General features: G+C 37.9%; 1 protein-coding gene across 6 annotated transcripts in view; it reads right to left on the bottom strand.

The window, feature by feature from the left end:
- Positions 1-17,560, bottom strand: part of BEST3 (bestrophin 3) — a 212,381-nt gene that overhangs the window by 100,052 nt on the left and 94,769 nt on the right. The window contains exon 1 of one of the 6 annotated variants that reach the window (XM_053716803.1): positions 16,188-16,205. The exons of the other annotated variants lie outside the window; for them this stretch is intronic. The gene's annotated coding sequence lies outside the window, so the exon portion shown is untranslated. Of the gene's footprint in view, positions 1-16,187; positions 16,206-17,560 lie in introns of those variants that run through there. 6 annotated transcript variants of the gene reach the window in all.

Below are 17,560 nucleotides of genomic sequence, written 5' to 3'. Positions count from 1 at the left end.
AAAATTAAAAAGATAAATTGTCTATATTTAGTATGAATTTTTGTTTAAAAAAGATATATTTATTTGAATAAATGTTGCTGGTTTTGAAATGTTACTGCAGAAGCTATAAACCCTAAACACACCCAAGGAACAGTTATATGTATAATTCCACTATTTAAATTCTTTTTCATACCTATTGTATTTACAAATATAATATGAATCCATATTATTAAGTGAATTAAAGTGACAGTAAACCCAAAATTTTTCTTTCATGATTCAGATAGAGAATACAATTTTAAGCAATATTCCAATTTACGTTGATTATCTAATCTGCTTCATTCTTTAGATATCCGTTGTTGAAGAACTAGCAATGCAGATGGATGAGCCAATCACACAAGGCATCTGTGTGCAGCCACCAATCAGCAGCTACTGAGCCTATCTAGATATGCTTTTCAGCATGGGATAGCAAGAGAATGAAGCAAATTAGATAATAGACGTAAATTAGAAAGTTGTTTAAAACTTCATGCTCTTTCTAAATCATGAAAAAAAAATTGGGTTTCATGTCCCTTTAATGCTGCATATGAATACATTTTGCAATGATAATGTGAGTTATATTCGCTTTACAATTTTGATTCCTATTGTTTTGGTGAATACTGTAGGAAAGAAAACAAATGTAAGTTGTTACAGTTATACACATCCTTGGTGAGATAAACTAAGCTGGTTACCTTCACATTATATTTGCAGAGCCACTGACATCCTTGAGCTAATATTGAGAGAAATTACGGGGTCGATCCGATAAAAATCGTCGCCCGCAAAAGCCGGCGACGCCAATAATTGCGCGGATTTGGTATCCTATATACGGCGTAAGCTAGAAGTTACGCGCGTATATTTCTGCCGTCGCCCGTAGTTTTTTGGGCCATAGGCAGGTATACCAAACCCGCGCAGTTTGGTATCCAATATGCAGCGTAAGGACTTACGTGGCGAAAATGGAGAAAACTTACTCCATTTTCACCTCGCCACAAAAAGCAGCCGTAAGAAGCCTTACGCTGACTATTGGAGCCCCGTAACTTCCTAAACTGGCTGCTAAAATAAACCTAACACCTAACGCATGCGCAATGTCTATCTCCCTGTCAAAACGCCACTCCCGGACCCCGCCGCCATCTACATAAACTAACCCCCTATTGTGAGCCCCTAAAACCGCCGCCATCTACCTTATCTATCCCGTAATCTGACCCCTTACACCGCCGCCACCTATATAAAAATTATTAACCCCTAATTTAATCTACCTACCCCGCCGCCAGCTATATTAATATTATTAACCCCTAATGTAAGCCCCTTACACCGCCGCCATCTCTATTAAAATGATTAACCCCTAATTTAATCTACCTACCCCGCCGCCAGCTATATTATCTATATTAACCCTAACGGCTAGATTTAGAGTTCGGCGGTAAAAGGGCTGTTAACGCTCCGCGGGTTTTTTTCTGGCCGCACCATAAATTTAACTCTGGTATCAAGAGTTCAAACAAATGCTGCGTTAGGCTCCAAAAAAGGAGCGTAGAGCATTTTTACCGCAAATGCAACTCTCGATACCAGAGTTGCTTACGGACGCGGCCGGCATCAAAAACGTGCTCGTGCACGATTCTCCCATAGGAAACAATGGGGCTGTTTGAGCTGAAAAAAAACCTAACACCTGCAAAAAAGCAGCGTTCAGCTCCTAACGCAGCCCCATTGTTTCCTATGGGGAAACACTTCCTACGTCTGCACCTAACACCCTAACATGTACCCCGAGTCTAAACACCCCTAACCTTACACTTATTAACTCCTAATCTGCCGCCCCCGCTATCGCTGACCCCTGCATTACACTTTTAACCCCTAATCTGCCGCTCCGTAAACCGCCGCCACCTACGTTATCCCTATGTACCCCTAATCTGCTGCCCTAACATCGCCGACCCCTATATTATATTTATTAACCCCTAATCTGCCCCCCACAACGTCGCCGACACCTGCCTACACTTATTAACCCCTAATCTGCCGAGCGGACCTGAGCGCTACTATAATAAAGTTATTAACCCCTAATCCGCCTCACTAACCCTATCATAAATAGTATTAACCCCTAATCTGCCCTCCCTAACATCGCCGACACCTACCTTCAATTATTAACCCCTAATCTGCCGACCGGAGCTCACCGCTATTCTAATAAATGTATTAACCCCTAAAGCTAAGTCTAACCCTAACACTAACACCCCCCTAAGTTAAATATAATTTTTATCTAACGAAATAAATTAACTCTTATTAAATAAATGATTCCTATTTAAAGCTAAATACTTACCTGTAAAATAAATCCTAATATAGCTACAATATAAATTATAATTATATTATAGCTATTTTAGGATTAATATTTATTTTACAGGCAACTTTGTAATTATTTTAACCAGGTACAATAGCTATTAAATAGTTAAGAACTATTTAATAGTTACCTAGTTAAAATAATAACAAATTTACCTGTAAAATAAATCCTAACCTAAGATATAATTAAACCTAACACTACACTATCAATAAAATAATTAAATAAACTACCTACAATTACCTACAATTAACCTAACACTACACTATCAATAAATTAATTAAACACAATTGCTACAAATAAATAAAATTAAATAAACTATCTAAAGTACAAAAAATAAAAAAGAACTAAGTTACAGAAAATAATAAAATATTTACAAACATAAGAAAAATATTACAACAATTTTAAACTAATTACACCTACTCTAAGCCCCCTAATAAAATAACAAAGCCCCCCAAAATAAAAAATTCACTACCCTATTCTAAAATACAAATATTACAAGCTCTTTTACCTTACCAGCCCTGAACAGGGCCCTTTGCGGGGCATGCCCCAAGAATTTCAGCTCTTTTGCCTGTAAAAAAAAACATACAATACCCCCCCCCCAACATTACAACCCACCACCCACATACCCCTAATCTAACCCAAACCCCCCTTAAATAAACCTAACACTACCCCCCTGATGATCTTCCTACCTTGTCTTCACCATGCCAGGTTCACCGATCCGTCCTGGCTCCAAGATCTTCATCCAACCCAAGCGGGGGCTAGACATCCACTGAAGAAGTCCAGAAGAGGGTCCAAAGTCTTCCTCCTATCCGGCAAGAAGAGGACATCCGGACCGGAAAACATCTTCTCCAAGCGGCATCTTCTATCTTCTTCCATCCGATGACGACCGGCTCCATCTTGAAGACCTCCAGCGCGGATCCATCCTCTTCTTCCGACGACTAGACGACGAATGACGGTTCCTTTAAGGGACGTCATCCAAGATGGCGTCCCTCGAATTCCGATTGGCTGATAGGATTCTATCAGCCAATCGGAATTAAGGTAGGAATTTTCTGATTGGCTGATGGAATCAGCCAATCAGAATCAAGTTCAATCCGATTGGCTGACCCAATCAGCCAATCAGATTGAGCTCGCATTCTATTGGCTGATCGGAACAGCCAATAGAATGCGAGCTCAATCTGATTGGCTGATTGGATCAGCCAATCGGATTGAACTATATTCTGATTGGCTGATTCCATCAGCCAATCAGAAAATTCCTACCTTAATTCCGATTGGCTGATAGAATCCTATCAGCCAATCGGAATTCGAGGGACGCCATCTTGGATGACGTCCCTTAAAGGAACCGTCATTCGTCGTCTAGTCGTCGGAAGAAGAGGATGGATCCGCGCTGGAGGTCTTCAAGATGGAGCCGGTCGTCATCGGATGGAAGAAGATAGAAGATGCCGCTTGGAGAAGATGTTTTCCGGTCCGGATGTCCTCTTCTTGCCGGATAGGAGGAAGACTTTGGACCCTCTTCTGGACTTCTTCAGTGGATGTCTAGCCCCCGCTTGGGTTGGATGAAGATCTTGGAGCCAGGACGGATCGGTGAACCTGGCATGGTGAAGACAAGGTAGGAAGATCATCAGGGGGGTAGTGTTAGGTTTATTTAAGGGGGGTTTGGGTTAGATTAGGGGTATGTGGGTGGTGGGTTGTAATGTTGGGGGGGGGGGTATTGTATGTTTTTTTTTACAGGCAAAAGAGCTGAAATTCTTGGGGCATGCCCCGCAAAGGGCCCTGTTCAGGGCTGGTAAGGTAAAAGAGCTTGTAATATTTGTATTTTAGAATAGGGTAGTGAATTTTTTATTTTGGGGGGCTTTGTTATTTTATTAGGGGGCTTAGAGTAGGTGTAATTAGTTTAAAATTGTTGTAATATTTTTCTTATGTTTGTAAATATTTTATTATTTTCTGTAACTTAGTTCTTTTTTATTTTTTGTACTTTAGATAGTTTATTTAATTTTATTTATTTGTAGCAATTGTGTTTAATTAATTTATTGATAGTGTAGTGTTAGGTTAATTGTAGGTAATTGTAGGTAGTTTATTTAATTATTTTATTGATAGGGTAGTGTTAGGTTTAATTATATCTTAGGTTAGGATTTATTTTACAGGTAAATTTGTTATTATTTTAACTAGGTAACTATTAAATAGTTCTTAACTATTTAATAGCTATTGTACCTGGTTAAAATAATTACAAAGTTGCCTGTAAAATAAATATTAATCCTAAAATAGCTATAATATAATTATAAATTATATTGTAGCTATATTAGGATTTATTTTACAGGTAAGTATTTAGCTTTAAATAGGAATTATTTATTTAATAAGAGTTAATTTATTTCGTTAGATAAAAATTATATTTAACTTAGGGGGGTGTTAGTGTTAGGGTTAGACTTAGCTTTAGGGGTTAATACATTTATTAGAATAGCGGTGAGCTCCGGTCGGCAGATTAGGGGTTAATAATTGAAGGTAGGTGTCGGCGATGTTAGGGAGGGCAGATTAGGGGTTAATACTATTTATGATAGGGTTAGTGAGGCGGATTAGGGGTTAATAACTTTATTATAGTAGCGCTCAGGTCCGCTCGGCAGATTAGGGGTTAATAAGTGTAGGTAGGTGTCGGCGACGTTGTGGGGGGCAGATTAGGGGTTAATAAATATAACATAGGGGTCGGCGATGTTAGGGGTAGCAGATTAGGGGTACATAGGGATAACGTAGGTGGCGGCGATTTGCGGTCGGAAGATTAGGGGTTAATTATTTTAAGTAGCTTGCGGCGACGTTGTGGGGGGCAAGTTAGGGGTTAATAGATATAATACAGGGGTCGGCGGTGTTAGGGGCAGCAGATTAGGGGTACATAAGTATAACGTAGGTGGCGGTCGGCAGATTAGGGGTTAAAATTTTTAATCGAGTGGCGGCGATGTGGGGGGACCTCGGTTTAGGGGTACATAGGTAGTTTATGGGTGTTAGTGTACTTTAGGGTACAGTAGTTAAGAGCTTTATAAACCGGCGTTAGCCAGAAAGCTCTTAACTCCTGCTATTTTCAGGCGGCTGGAATCTTGTCGTTAGAGCTCTAACGCTCACTGCAGAAACGACTCTAAATACCGGCGTTAGGAAGATCCCATTGAAAAGATAGGCTACGCAAATGGCGTAGGGGGATCTGCGGTATGGAAAAGTCGCGGCTGTAAAGTGAGCGTTAGACCCTTTAATCACTGACTCCAAATACCAGCGGGCGCCCAAAACCAGCGTTAGGAGCCTCTAACGCTGGTTTTGACGGCTACCGCCGAACTCTAAATCTAGCCGTAAGTATATTATAGTTAATATAGTTATTACATTATATATATTAACTATATTAACCCTAAGTATATTATAGTTAATATAGTTATTACATTATATATATTAACTATATTAAGGAATTCTTCTTTGCCGCTTGGAGGAAGACGTCGCCGGAGGAAGAATTCTTCTTTGCCGCTTGGAGGAAGACATCGCCCGGATCGGATCAGGAGTTCGGCCCGGTGTGGTGAAGACAAGGTAGGGAGATCTTCAGGGGGGTAGTGTTAGGCTTTTTTAAGGGGGGTTTGGGTGGGTTTAGAATAGGGGTATGTGGGTGGTGGGTTGTAATGGGGGGGGGATTGTATTTGTTGAATGCAAAAGAGCTGAATTCTTTGGGGCATGCCCCACAAAAGGCCCTTTTAAGGGCTGGTAAGGTAAAGAGCTTTGAAATTTGTTTAATTTAGAATAGGGCAGGGATTTTTTTTTTATTTTGGGGGTTTATTATTTTATTAGGGGGCTTAGAATAGGTGTAATTAGCTTAAAAATCTTGTAATCTTTTTTTTATTTTTTGTAATTTAGTGTTTGTTTTTTTTGTAATTTAGTTTAGTTAATTTAATTGTATTTTTAGATAGATGTTTGTAGTTTATTAAATTTATTGATAGTGTAGGTGTATTTGTAACTTAGGTTAGGATTTATTTTACAGGTAATTGGGTAATTATTTTAACTAGGTAGATATTAAATAGTTAATAACTATTTAATATCTATTATACCTAGTTAAAATAATTAACTATTTACCTGTAAAATAAATATTAACCCTAACATAGCTACAATGTAATTATTAATTATATTGTAGCTATCTTAGGGTTTATTTTATAGGTAAGTATTTAGATTTAAATAGGTATATTTTAGTTTATAAATTAATTAGATTAATTTAATATAAATGTAGTTAGGGTTAGATAGAGTTAATATAGTTAATATAAATACTATAGTAACTATATTAACCCTAATATAATTAGGGTTAATATAGTTAATATATATAATGTAATACCTATATTAACTATAATATACTTAGGGTTAATATAGATAATATAGCTGGCGGCAGGGTAGGTAGATTAAATTAGGGGTTAATCATTTTAATAGAGATGGCGGCGGTGTAAGGGGCTTACATTAGGGGTTAATAATTTTAATATAGATGGCGGCGGTGTTAAGGGCTCACTTTAGGGGGTTATAGATATAATATAGCTGGCGGCGGGGTACGGGAGCGGCGGTTTAGGGGTTAATAACTTTATTAGGTTGCGGCGGGGTAAAGGAGCGGCGGTTTAGGGGTTAATAGCTTTTTTATTGTTAGGATAGTGAGGGGGGATAGCGGATAGAGGGTTAGACAGTGCGGGCTATGTTAGGGAGGCGTGTTAGACAGTGCGGGCTATGTTAGGGAGGCGTGTTAGACAGTGCGGGCTATGTTAGGGAGGCGTGTTAGACAGTGCGGGTGTTTTAAACTTTAGTCAGGTTTTATAGGCGCCGGCAGATTCTAACGTGGCGCAAGTCACTGGCGACGCCAGAAATTTGTACTTGCGCAGATTTCTGGACATCGCTGGTTTGTGAGACTTACGGCACGTTAGCATCTGACGGCGACCTATATGGGATGGCTCGAGTTGCGAGCTGAAACTGCGGGCGACGCCGGTCTCCTCGCTTGCGCCGCAAACTGCAATCGATATCGGATCGCGCCCTACGTATTTCTTGATTTAACAAAGTCTATATATTTGCCCCATTCTCATTTTGAAATATGACCAGAAACATGAGAATTATAATAAAAAATTTGTTTTTTTTTCAAATCTTAAAAAACACAAAAATGTTACAGTGCTATTTTGCATTGTGTTCAATTTCACGATGCACCACTAATAACGGTCCCTGCACCCGTGCTATCTGTTACTCTCCACTTGTAATCTAGACAATAATGTGTTGCCTGCCTGGGTAATTGATTACTTTTTATCGGCTAGATTTGGAGTTTTGTCGGTAACGACCCGAAAAACTAACGCCGGCTTTTTTCTGGCCGCACCATAAAAATAACTCTGGTATTGAGAGTCCACATAAAGGCTGCGTTAGGCTCCAAAAAAAGGAGCGTAGAGCATTTTTAACGCAGCTTCAACTCTCGATACCAGAGTTGCTTACGCAAGCGGCCAGCCTCAAAAACGTGCTCATGCACGATTCTCCCATAGGAAACAATGGGGCTGTTTGAGCTGAAAAAAAACCTAACACCTGCAAAAAAGCCGCGTTCAGCTCCTAACGCAGCCCCATTGTTTGCTATGCGGAAACACTTCCTACGTCTGCACCTAACACTCTAACATGTACCCCGAGTCTAAACACCCCTAACCTTACACTTATTAACCCCTAATCTGCCGCCCCCCGCTATCGCTGACCCCTGCATATTATTATTAACCCCTAATCTGCCGCTCCGTAAACCGCCGCTACTTACATTATCCCTATGTACCCCTAATCTGCTGCCCTAACATCGCCGACCCCTATATTATATTTATTAACCCCTAATCTGCCCCCCACAACGTCGCCTCCGACCGGACCTGAGCGCTACTATAATAAAGTTATTAACCCCTAATCTGCCTCACTAACCCTATAATAAATAGTATTAACCCCTAATCTGCCCTCCCTAACATCGCCGACACCTAACTTCAAACATTAACCCCTAATCTGCCGACTGGAGCTCACCGCTATTCTAATAAATGTATTAACCCCTAAAGCTAAGTCTAACCCTAACACTAACACCCCCCTAAGTTAAATATAATTTACATCTAACGAAATTAATTATCTCTTATTAAATAAATTATTCCTATTTAAAGCTAAATACTTACCTGTAAAATAAATCCTAATATAGCTACAATATAAATTATAATTATATTATAGCTATTTTAGGATTAATATTTATTTTACAGGCAACTTTGTAATTATTTTAACCAGGTACAATAGCTATTAAATAGTTATTTATTATTTAATAGCTACCTAGTTAAAATAATTACAAAATTACCTGTAAAATAAATCCTAACCTAAGTTACAATTAAACCTAACACTATACTATCATTAAATTAATTAAATACAATACCTACAATTACCTACAATTAAACCTAACACTACACTATCAATAAATAAATTAAATACAATTCCTACAAATAACTACAATAAAATAAACTAACTAAAGTACAAAAAATAAAAAAGAACTAAGTTACAAAAAATAAAAAAATATTTACAAACATAAGAAAAATATTACAACAATTTTAAACTAATTACACCTACTCTAAGCCCCCTAATAAAATAACAAAGACCCCCAAAATAAAAAATGCCCTACCCTATTCTAAATTACTACAGTTCAAAGCTCTTTTACCTTACCAGCCCTGAACAGGGCCCTTTGCGGGGCATGCCCCAAAGAATTCAGCTCTTTTGCCTGTAAAAAAATAAACATACAATACCCCCCCCCAACATTACAACATTACAACCCACCACCCACATACCCCTAATCTAACCCAAACCCCCCTTAAATAAACCTAACACTAAGCCCCTGAAGATCTTCCTACCTTGTTCCGATCAGCCAATAGAATGCGAGCTCAATCTGATTGGCTAATTGGATCAACCAATCGGATTGAACTTGATTCTGATTGGCTGATTCCATCAGCCAATCAGAATATTCCTACCTTAATTCTGATTGGCTGATAGAATCCTTTCAGCCAATCGGAATTCGAGGGACGCCATCTTGGATGACGTCCCTTAAAGGAACCGTCATTCGGCTAGTAGGCGTCGGGAGAAGAGGATGTTCCGCGTCGGAGGTCTGCAAGATTGAAGATGCCGTTGATAGAAGACTTCATCCGGATCATGGACCTCTTCAGCTCCCGCTTTGATGAAGACTTCATCCGGATCATGGACATCTTCAGCTCCCGCTTGGATGAAGACTTCAGCCGGATCATGGACCTCTTCAGCCCCCCGCTTGGGCTTGGATCAGGACATCGGAGGAGCTCTTCAGGACGGATCGGTGAACCTGGCAGGGTGAAGATAAGGTAGGAAGATCTTCAGGGGCTTAGTGTTAGGTTTATTTAAGGGGGGTTTGGGTTAGATTAGGGGTATGTGGGTGGTGGGTTGTAATGTTGGGGGGGGGTATTGTATGTTTATTTTTTTACAGGCAAAAGAGCTGAATTATTTGGGGCATGCCCCGCAAAGGGCCCTGTTCAGGGCTGGTAAGGTAAAAGAGCTTTGAACTGTAGTAATTTAGAATAGGGTAGGGCATTTTTTATTTTGGGGGTCTTTTTTATTTTATTAGGGGGCTTAGAGTAGGTGTAATTAGTTTAAAATTGTTGTAATATTTTTCTTATGTTTGTAAATATTTTTTTATTTTTTGTAACTTAGTTCTTTTTTATTTTTTGTACTTTAGTTAGTTTATTTCATTGTAGTTATTTGTAGGAATTGTATTTAATTAATTTATTGATAGTGTAGTGTTAGGTTAATTGTAGGTAATTGTTGGTAGTTTATTTAATTAATTTATTGATAGTGTAGTGTTAGGTTTAATTGTAACTTAGGTTAGGATTTATTTTACAGGTAATTTTGTAATTATTTTAACTATTTTAGCTATTAAATAGTTCTTAACTATTTAATAGCTATTGTACCTGGTTAAAATAAATACAAAGTTACCTGTAAAATAAATATAAATCCTAAAATAGCTATAATTATAATTTATATTGTAGCTATATTAGGATTTATTTTACAGGTAAGTATTTAGCTTTAAATAGGAATAATTTATTTAATAAGAGTTAATTAATTTCGTTAGATATAAATTATATTTAATTTAGGGGGGTGTTAGTGTTAGGGTTAGACTTAGCTTTAGGGGTTAATACATTTATTAGAATAGCGGTGAGCTCCAGTCGGCAGATTAGGGGTTAATGTTTGAAGTTAGGTATCGGCGATGTTAGGGAGGGCAGATTAGGGGTTAATACTATTTATTATAGGGTTAGTGAGGCGGATTAGGGGTTAATAACTTTATAATAATAGCGGTGCGGTCCGGTCGGCAGATTAGGGGTTAATAAGTGTAGGCAGGTGAAGGCGACGTTGAGGGGGGCAGATTAGGGGTTAATAAATATAATATAGGGGTCGGCAGTGTTAGGGGCAGCAGATTAGGGGTACATAAGGATAACGTAGGTGGCAGCGCTTTGCGGTCGGCAGATTAGGGGTTAATTATTGTAGGTAGCTGGCTGCGACGTTGTGGGGGGCAGGTTAGGGGTTAATAAATATAATATAGGGGTCGGCGGTGTTAGGGGCAGCAGATTAGGGGTACATAAGTATAACGTAGGTGGCGGTCGGCAGATTAGGGGTTAAAAAAATTTAATCGAGTGGCGGCGATGTGGGGGGACCTCGGTTTAGGGGTACATAGGTAGTTTATGGGTGTTAGTGTACTTTAGAGCACAGTAGTTAAGAGCTTTATAAACCGGCGTTAGCCCAGAAAGCTCTTAACTACTGACTTTTTTCCTGCGGCTGGAGTTTTGTCGTTAGATGTCTAACGCTCACTTCAGACACGACTCTAAATACCGGAGTTAGAAAAATCCCATTGAAAAGATAGGATACGCAATTTACGTAAGGGGATCTGCGGTATGGAAAAGTCGCGGCTGAAAAGTGAGCGTTAGACCCTATTTTGAGTGACTCCAAATACCGGAGGTAGCCTAAAACCAGCGTTAGGAGCCTCTAACGCTGGTTTTCACGGCTAACGCCAAACTCCAAATCTAGGCCTAAGTTAGCAGTAATACATACAGCCAGTATGACAATATATCATTTTCACTGTGCTTTAAGTTATAAAAGTGGGTCCATTCCAAACCATTCAAAGAGCAGTGCAAAGTGATTTATGGTGGTTTAAAATGGGGTTTTAAATTCAAGGCCATTCCAATCCATTATTTTTTTTCCATTTTAGCACTGCAAATACTAATTTGGCCAATGACATCTTATCATTGCTGCACTACTACAGTGATTGCATTTTAACTTTTCTGAATTTCATAAAGTTGATGAGATTTCATAGCTCCATTTGGTATGATATTATATATTATACATTCATTAACAGAATAATCTAATTACACTTCTCAGTTTAATGCTATGCGGTAAATTTATTAACAGGTGATGCTACCCACCTGAAACTTAAGTTAAGAAGCAGCGGTGGTAAGACCGCTGCGCCTTAACTCATCCGCCACCTCTGAGGTGACGGACAGCAATCATCCCGATCAGATAAGATTGGGATGATTGACAGCCCCCTGCTAGGTTGGCCGTGAATGTGCAGGGAGCGGCATTGCACAAGCATTTCACTAGAAATGCTTGTGCAATGTTAAATGCTGACAGCGTATGCTACCCCCATATGCTATTTTCTTAAAGGATACTGCAGAACATGAAGCAGTATCAGAAGTCTTCATTTTGCTGCCCCAGTTCACTCAAAGATTAGATCAGGTGTGTCCAAAATGTAGATCAGGATTGCAGACCAAGAACCCAAGATTGTTTGGTGATTACTTATATTCTCATAGCCAATGATGATAATATTGCTCAAATAGCTATACAAAAACTCAGGTTTAGACTAAAATTTAATGTGGACCTTTTAGTATAGTAAACATGCATGACTTAGAACTTGTATGAAACATTCGGAACTTCAGCAATTAAACCATTCTTATAACTTAAAGTGACAGTATACACCAATTTCATAACTGCATTTAATAGATAATACTATAAATAAGAATATGCCCAGATACCAATATAAATATCCAGTATAAAACCTTTTAAAAACGTACTTAGAAGCTCCCAGTTTAGCACTGTTGATAAGGTTAGGCTGGGACACCCAGTGAAAGGGGCTGGTAAAGCAGGAACAGCAGATACTCCCCCCTCCCCTGCATAGGAAGAGACCCTTTACACAAACAGGAGCAAGCTGGAGATTGTAGACATCAGTATACATCTAAAACTTTGGGGCTTGGTTAGGAGTCTGGAAATCAGCACAATGTTATTTAAAAAAAGGCAAAACTATAGATTTTTCCAAAACACACTAGAATAGCGATATCAATGGATCATCTACAAAACATTTATGCAAAGAAAAATTTAGTGTACTATGTCCCATTAAGCATATGTTTGGATGTCCACAGAGAAATACATTGCTTTCTTTATTTCTACCTGAATAGCAAGTGAAATAGGACTCCATTTAAGAAGCTTAAAATGCACTACGCCAACTCTAAATTTGTATTTTTTAATCCCTCCAGACTTCTCTGACCGAGGTGACTGCTCGCATGCGATTGGCCGTGCGTGATGCTGGGAGACAGGAGAAGAGATGTCCACCCTTGTCTGTCCGGCCAAAAACACAGATTTCATATATTCTACTATTAGGATATCTGGAAAAAGATGAATGACAAATTAAAACCATGTAGTTGTGTAATTATCCAGGAGACAGCTCCACCTACTTTAAGGGTATTTAGTCCACATTAAGGCATTTGATTCTGGGACTGACTTTACAGATAGTAGGAATCAATAATATAACTCCAGACGTATTCTGTTAGAGTAATACCTTTGATAACATCATACTTCATAATTAAGATGACCTTTATTAAAAAAATATGTTAATTGCCTATAAAGGTCTGGCACTTGATACCATTACAAAACCTGATAGCCCTCAGTTTCCACATGCCTTGCATTTTAAAAATTCCTCAGATCCCAATTGGATTAATACTAATGCTTCCTGCAAAGGTTACTTGGTGGATAACTAATAGACTTCTCAACACTAAGATGACTAAATCTAGATAATTGGAGGGGCCAGAAGCACAAGGAAAAATATCATATATATTATAGCAGGTCTCTATACAGCTTGTCAAGATGCAAAATATCTAATTCTAGAAGATGATTATTTAACTTAGATTACATCTAGAGGGGCAACAGAAAAAAAGGATCCTCTGCTTCTTGAGATCTAAACAAGGACAAAACAAACCCACCCCCAAAATAAAATCAAACTAGAAGACACTTTAGATTTGCAGGATACCTAGTAGACATGAACAAAACGCTAGTGTAAAATATGTAAAGGCACATAATGCTAGGAAAAAATAAAAGTGGGGCCAAAACAATATAACTGAAAATGTTACAAACTTCATCACACAAAAAAAAAAACGTTTTATAGCTCCGGGCAAAAATATGTAAATGCATTAAAATATATGAAAGAACTACTCAGTAAAACCCACGTTGCTACTGGCTTTGACCTGCACAGATGTGTTTTGTCTGAACAGCTGTATAGTGGATGCCACTGTAGTGGCCGATCTTAACTGTCTCTAGGGAATCCAGGGTGCAAGAAACTAAAAGAGGAGCAATACAATTTTGAGAATATTTGTCACTAATATATATTTAATAGTCAAATGTATTTGAGCTACAATCCAATAATTAAATATATGCTCTGTGTTCGTAAACATTCAACAAGATCAGAATTGTTTAATTATGAAAAGTTTAATGGTTGTATTTTGATGTGTTTATTTTTTGGGTGTTGTTTTATGAATTAACTTTGGTATGATACTTTTTGTACACTAGGAGGAATAATATTGTTTACACTGGTGGTGTGATTGTCTTATTTCACTTTAAAATGTGTAAAAAAAAATGCTATGTGCCCTAGAGAATAGTAGAGACTAAAGAGATGGCATTTTATACTTGAAGGCCCACATATGAAAGTCGCATATAGGCTGCAATGAAGACAGAATTCCAAAGCCTCACACAATAAAAAACACCCATACAGAGATATCATAGAGAGAAGATTTGGTAAAGTGTATGAGAAATGTGGGATTACAGGTAAAACAAGAATTGCCTTAGAAGAAAGAGTTGTAAGAAATTAGAGAAAAACAGAAATAAGCAAGGTGGAAAAATGAGCAGACAAGAAAGATAAGAGTAGGTAGCCATGAAGAAAGTTGGGGGGGGGGATAAAAAGAGGGTGAATGTGATAAGAATGTTGATTGAAACAGAACTGTTTGATCAACCTGTATGTGGCAAATAGACATTGGCCTATATTATAAGGGGAGCACTATTGGTAGTGCAGGCGATTCTCTTCTGAACAAGGAACATAACAACCCCAGAGGATCATTTTGGCCGTCTGTGGGCCTCATCAGTGAGGTGCAGCCATATTCCCCTGAACACACTGAGTAAGGAGTCAAAGTCTGGATTCCCTCATTACCCTTAGGGAGATCTCACCAGGGTCATAATACAAACGCAAACAGAAAGAGAAGCACTCTACCAGGAACAAACAACAGCTCAGTAGTGAGTTACCACACACATGCACACATACATAAATATATAAACATAGTATATACACACACATATATATATATACATATATATATATATATATATATATATATATATATATATATATATATACACACATACCTTTCAGCCCTTTCCAGTCAAACACCTTGACTTATAAACTATCCCTTTTAAACCAAGGGAATTTTTTTAAATACTTCAAATACCTTTGTTCTTCACTTAGAACAAAATGCTATTTTAATATAAATATATAAACAACACACAGAAAACCTGGCACTCACAAGCAGGCACAAAGTCATATTTAAAGCAAAAATGGGAGAGTCAGTTGCATTTGGCAGCACACGGTTTAAGTGACAAAGAAGAACATGTTGTGATAGCTCTCTAGTGACATTGGCCTGCTGGACTCCAAAAAAGTTCACATAAATCTAACAAAATGTGAAAGAGAAACAAATGCAGTGATAGGAGAAGCTGACTGCCATAAAAAAAATCAATGATAGTGTAGTGAAAGATACTAAAGATTTAATAAATGGGTATTAGTATGAATAATATATTTAAAGGGATATGAAACCCAATTTTTTTCTTTCATGATTAATATAGAGCATACAATTTTAAGCAACTTTCTAATGTATAAATTATTATAATTTTTTCTTCATTCTCTTGGTATCATTTGTTGAATGAGCAGCAATGCACTACTGGTTTCTAACTGAACACATGGGTGAGCCAATGACAATCGGTATATATATATATATATATATATATATGCAGTCACCAATCAGCAGCAAGAACCTAGGTTCTTTGCTGCTCATGAGCTTTCATACATAAACCTTTCAGCAAAGGATAACAAGAGAAGGAAGCAAATTAAATAATAGAAGTAAATTGGAAAGTTGTATTCTCTATCAGAATTATAAAAGAAAAAAAATTAGGTTTCATGTCCCTTTAATAAAAATCTGTAAATGGAACAGAACATGTAAGATGCCGGCATCTATACAATAATATAGAATGAGCAGTAATAAGTACCTATACAAATAATAAAAACTTATAGTTAAAGCTGCAGCACAAAAAACACAACACAAATATCATCTATGGGAAACCTGTGTCTTTTCAAAGTCTGTGCTTAACCTCAATAAAAGGTGGGAGTTGCTAATCGATGCACTTAAATCATGTGTGGATCAAATTGCTTGAAGCTTATAATATGAACATATAAAATATCTTAGTGGATGTGAATTTTTTAGTAAAAGTACCTTAACCAAGCTATAAAACGCTTAACTGTTGTTCTTTGGTGACGTGATCCAATCGTGTTTGTCTTTCCAGTCACATGACCTATGATGATCCAATCAGAGGGATCTTAAAAGGTGCCTTCAGTATTCGATTCTTCGAGTTAAAAAGAATGAAACAAAGTTGCAGTCAATTGATATAATGATCCATACTGCCAGTGAGCACCTCAACAGACTAGGTGAAGTCCTTTATAACCCGTCCTGATCACTATAATTGGCAAACAAAGTAGTCAGGAGTGTTGTGAAAATGGTTTAGTGTGAGCGCCACAACAGCTTGTACATACACGGATCACTCGTATATTCACAAAGTGACCGATGCACCCGTCCTGCTCTTTTAACCTTATCAACTCCACTAGTGTATGTGAGCAAATCTACGCGTTTCAGCAGTGTTCCCTGCCTTTATCAAGATGCTCACTCTATGAACCAGACACTATATAGCCTGTTACAAATGTGTAATCCTTTGATTGGCTGATTAATCATCCACTCTTGGAGCTTAGCTAGTTCATAGCTAACAGGGATTGGTTTCTCTCCTTTTTTGAATTTCAGTCTTTTTCGTTAACTATTTATGGTATTCAGAAACAGCTAATTATGTCTTTACTCAGCACATAAGGATTAAGGTATATTTACATCACAGAATAAACAAAATGTGTAAAGGATAAAAAAATTTTATAAACTTTTCTAAATCATTTTAAATCATTTTACAGCACACGGTATAAGCCCAGGACCACATCAAGGTCTTTCCCCTCCCGGGAACTTAAACAAGCAGCCACACAATGCATGGTTCAAACAAATCAACTGGGAACTACCCAGGGTGAAACAGGCTTTTATAATTTCCCTGAGTATATACAAAACACAGAAATGACTGCACTCTCAGACTGGACAGGCTACACATCCTAAGTCACTGTGACACCACAGTCCTGAAAACTTCCAGACATACTGTATATAAAGTTATTTGAATTATTTCTTAAAGCACCTTCAGCTTTAGCGCAGTTGGCCTAGCGCACCTTCAGGTTAGCAAGCAAAAGCCAGAAGAAGCTTTTTTAGCACGTCTCATAGTAGTCTATGGGGAAAATGAGTAAGGGAGGATGCGATTATTCGACTTACAGATGTTTTTCGCATGTGCGCATTTTCTGCTTTCAACTTGTAATATTATGAGCGCAAGAATAGGAGGGCTATTGATTTAACTTGAGCATTGTTAGCGCTCTACATATAATCTGGGTCATTACTAGGTAGAAACAGTGAAAAAGTTGTACACTCCCTCACCCTTGTACTCCATCATTTTCTGCCCAGATCCTTCCATTTCCTGTGTTTCCCTATGTTTCCATGTTGCCACATCTATTATGAAACTGAACCAAAATAGTCAGCC

The sequence above is a fragment of the Bombina bombina genome, chromosome 6, assembly GCF_027579735.1.
Source record: "Bombina bombina isolate aBomBom1 chromosome 6, aBomBom1.pri, whole genome shotgun sequence".
NCBI lineage: Eukaryota > Metazoa > Chordata > Amphibia > Anura > Bombinatoridae > Bombina > Bombina bombina.
The sequence above is the reverse complement of the archived record's forward strand: the minus strand, read 5'-3'. Positions and strand labels throughout refer to the sequence as shown.